The sequence below is a fragment of the Pan paniscus genome, chromosome 7 (genome assembly GCF_029289425.2).
Source record: "Pan paniscus chromosome 7, NHGRI_mPanPan1-v2.0_pri, whole genome shotgun sequence".
Classification (NCBI taxonomy): domain Eukaryota; kingdom Metazoa; phylum Chordata; class Mammalia; order Primates; family Hominidae; genus Pan; species Pan paniscus.
Genome location: NC_073256.2, coordinates 85,672,550 through 85,676,977, shown reverse-complemented (window position 1 = coordinate 85,676,977; position 4,428 = coordinate 85,672,550). Strand labels below are relative to the sequence as shown.

The 4,428-nt window shown below is 45.0% G+C and overlaps 1 pseudogene; it reads right to left on the bottom strand.

Annotated features, from left to right (window-relative positions):
* Positions 1-942: 942 nt before the first annotated feature.
* LOC100978255 (syntenin-1-like) lies at positions 943-3,955 on the bottom strand (annotated as a pseudogene).
* Between the last annotated feature and the right edge of the window lie 473 nt (positions 3,956-4,428).

Genomic DNA, 4,428 nt, shown 5'->3' with positions numbered 1-4,428 from the left:
GCAAGATTCTTTCTCAAAAAAAAAAAAAAAAAAAAAAAAGAGAGAGGCAGAATGGAGTAATGAGAACAGTGCAGGGTTTTGATTTCAGTACAGATGTAGGTCCAAATTCTGACGATGTAACATTTAATACATGACCACTGCCCTCAGTGTCTTCATCTGCAATGAGACATTAATACTGTTTACCTTGTAGGGTAGTACTGAGGACTGAAGATACACAAGATTCTAGTGTCAAGTCTGGAAGTGCTATAGGGCTAATGGTAATGATTTTTATCAGGTTTCATCTATGAGGGGAATTGATGCCTGTAATCATGGGGCATCTGTAGGTGCCTGAAACCTCTCCTAGAATACCGGCTGGGTTTGGGAGCGGCATGGCAAGCACTGAACCTCAAATGTTTTTTCATTATTCTCAGTTCCATGTGAACTTTCCTTGTCTGCTGTAACCTATTTGTGCCTCTCTGATGGTGTTGGCCACATTCTGGCTTGTAGAATATGATAATTTGTGTATGTCTAATCTTCACTTTTAGATCATAAATTCACTATAGACAGAGACTGGATTCAAACCTTTCAAATCTCCCCAGCATCTAGCATCTCCCTTGCCCATAAAAGGCACTTAAAATGAGCTTATTTATTTATTTTGAGACAGAGTCTCACTCCGTCGCCCAGGCTGGAGTGCAGTGGCCCGATCTTGCCTCACTGCAAACTTCACCTCCTGAGTTCAAGGGATTCTCCTGCCTCAGCCTCCCTAGTAGCTGGGATTACAGGCGTGCACCACACGCTCAGCTAATTTTTGTATTTTTAGTAGAGACGGAGTTTCACCATGTTGGCCAGGCTGGTCTTAAACTCCTGACCTCAGGTGATCCGCCAGCCTTGGCCTCTCGAAGTGTTGGGATTACAGGCGTAAGCCACCACACCCGGCCTTAAAATGAGCTTATTAAGTGAATGCCTGAAGTATGGAAGGATGGTATAATGGGACATGTTGGGGAAAATTATTTATAAAATAATTCTTTTAAAAAAATTTTATGTATACATATTTAATTAAAATAGAATAGGTATAAACCAAAAAGAAGAAAAAAATCGGGATAAAGCATCACTACCATTTTGTTTGCAAAAGGAGTCAGGATATGAAACAAATTACCAGAAAAATACTCTAAGTTCATCCCAAAGTAGCTAGGTTACAATCTTAAGAATCAAATACCATAATTAAGTATTATACCACTTAATCCACAAATGAACAAAAGGGGAGTCAAAAGTTTATCCTGGTTTAGGGTAATAATTTTTACATTAAATATATAGTGATTTGCTTCTCACAAAGTGGTACTGGCAACTTTTTTTTTTTTTTTGAGATGGAGTCTCACTCTGTTGCCCAGGCTGGAGTGCAGTGGTGCGATCTCGGCTCACTGCAGCCTCTGCATCCTGGGTTCAAGTGATTCTCCTGCCTCAGCCTCCCAAGTAGCTGGGATTACAGGCACGCACCAGCACGCCTGGCTAATTTTTGTATTTTTAGTACAGACAGGGTTACACCATGTTGGTCAGGCAGATCTTGAACTCCTGACCTCAGGTGTTCCCCCCCGCCTTGGCCTCCCAAAGTGCTGGGATGACAGGCGTGAGCCACCGCACCCGACCTCAAAGGCAATCATTCTAAATGTACTATGGTAGCATGTTAAAAATGGAAGTATGCTATAGAACTAAAGTAATATGAATAGCACTACTCACTACCCAGGAGAAAGGTACTGGTTCTCATGCAAAGCTAAGCCTGTATCAGTCATCCTAATCACAATGGCTTATAAAAGCATCAGGTTTCCAGTAGAGAAACTATTCTAGGAATGTCAGTAATCTCTTGAAAATTTCACATCTGTTAAACCAGGATAAGTCTACAACTATTTTGAAATCTGAACAAGGTATCACATGAAACAGTAAGATTCCCAGCCATAATGTAAGATAGAAAGGTCCTCATGCATATGCTTGCGGGCTCTAGGAAAGCTTCATGTGCATAATACAGAAGTTGCCAAAGAAGGAAACTGGAGCTACATTTCCGTGGTGCTGTGAATTTTAAACCTCAGGAATGGTGTGATCCATTAGGCTTTTCATAATGCTTGGTGCCATCCGCTTAATAATATGCTCACGGCTGGGTGCGGTGGCTCACGCCTGTAATCCCAGCACTTTGGGAGGCCGAGGTGGGCAGATCACGAGGTCAGGAGTTCGAGACCAGCCTGGGCAATAGGTGAAACCCTGTCTCTACTAAAAATACAAAAATTAGCTGGGCGTGATGGCAGATGCCTGTAATCTCAGCTACTTGGGGGGCTGAGGCAGAAGAATCGCTTGAACCTGGGAGGCAGAGGTTGCAGTGAGCCGAGATTGCAGCATTGCACTCTAGCCTGGGTGACAGAGTGGGACTCTGCCTAAAAAAAAAAAAAAAAGTTCAAAGATAAAAGGAGGCATGATTGTAATAGTAACTACAGTCCCATATGTTGACAGTATGTCTGCAATTTGAGAGTTCTTCAATCCAATGACATTCTGTCTGTTGATTTCATAGATGTTATGTTCTGTGAGAAGACCATTTCTGGCTGCAGAGCTGTTTTTCACTGTGGATCACTGTGGACGTTATTTTTCCTTTTTTCTTTTCTTTCTTTCTTTTTTTTTTTGAGATGGAGTCTTGCTCTTGTCACCCAGGCTAGAGTGCAATAGTGCGATCTTAGCTCACTGCAACCTCCACTCTCGGGTTCGAGCGATTCTCCTGCCTCAGCCTCCCAAGTAGCCAGGCACCTGCCACCATGCTCGGCTAATTTTTTTTTTTTTTTTGAGACGCAGTCTCACTCTGTTGCCCAGGCTGGAGAACAGTGGCCTGATCTCGGGTCACTGCAAACTCCGCCTTCCGGGTTCAAGTGATTCTCCTGCCTCAGCCTCCTGAGTAGCTGAGATTACAGGCTCCCGCCACCATGCCCGGCTAATTTTTGTATTTTTAGTAGAGACGGGGGTTTCACCATGTTGGTCAGGCTGGTCTTGAACTCCTGACCTCGTGATCCACCTGCCTCGGCTTCCCAAAGTGCTGGGATTACAGGCATGAGCCACCGTGCCCGGCCTATTTTTCCATTTTTAAAGATAAAACCAACATGTCCAGTGCTATCCTTATGCTTGGTAATCGTCCGTTCAAAGGGCCTGTCACGAATTGTCATGTCATGGTAATCTTCTCTCCAAAAGCCTGTTTGAGCACCTTGTGCGCTTTATCAGAGCTCCACCCGGCAGTTTTCACCACTGATCTGGAGTACTTGGTCCCCAAATCTCAGACCAACCAATGAGGCTGGAGAATTAGCCTGGACTAGCTGAACAAATATATCATTATCTATTGATTTAAGCCTGAGTCCAATTTTTCCATCTTGATCCTTACACAAAATGACTTCGCGAATCCCTTGTTTAATTTCTGCTCTACGAATTCCAGCATCATTTTCAGTTACAGGAACCACCATACAGATCATACCGGAAGGTCTTGCTACCAACTACATCTGAATTGATGCACCAGAAACCACGGCCACATTTGCACGTATTTCTTCTTCATTTCAACTCAGGCCCATGTATTATTGAGAGAGCTCCGGATATAGTTTGGGATAGAGATTTCCATCTTGAGGGATGGGAGCAGCAGCTTCTGACAAAATTGCTGGGTTGGCAGGGTTTGCAGAAAAAGCAGTTTGAGCCTGAGTTACATTGTCTTCCTTCAAGTCTTCAAGAGATGGATAGAGAGACATTTTTGCAGGATTCTTCTAGCTCACAAGGACCCACTCGCTGCCGCTGTCGCCTCCGGTCACTGGCACCGACTTCTGAGGCCCGAGGGTAAGAGAGCGGCGCGCGCCGAGGACCGTTCCCGAGGCGCGTCACGGCGCCGCCTAAAAGAATTCTTCATAGCTGGCAATATTTTACGTATTTTTGGTGACTGTTCTAAGGGGTGGCTTGCTGGGAAGGGCTGTTGAAGCTGCAAGGATTTCTCTGGGCAATTGCACGCTATCTCCTCCTATGTAAGCATACCTTTGAATTCCTTCGGGCTTCCATTCTTGTCTCAAGCCCCTGTATACCAGTTCTGGAGCTAGCCAGGCAACCAACCTAAACCTCCGGATTTTCCCCAGGAGTGGCTGACTCTGCTGTTCTTTCTACTTATACCAGAGCGCCCTCTGCTGGACACACCCAGAAGTAATTCTCAAATCTCGATGTTTGGAGTTGGCCCTCTCCCTCATTTGCCAGGAAAGTGACCCCTTTTCCTAGTGTGGGAGAAAGGCGAGTATTTCACTTCCTCCTATTTTCCCTCATCCCTCATCCCTCATCTCTCTCTTCCACCAAGACGGAGCTCTTCCCATGAAGCGAACATTTCTGTTCGTGAGGTGGCTCTGAGCAGGGGTGAGACGCTCAGTTTTGTCTTGTTGCTGAGCCCAGCTCCCAGGT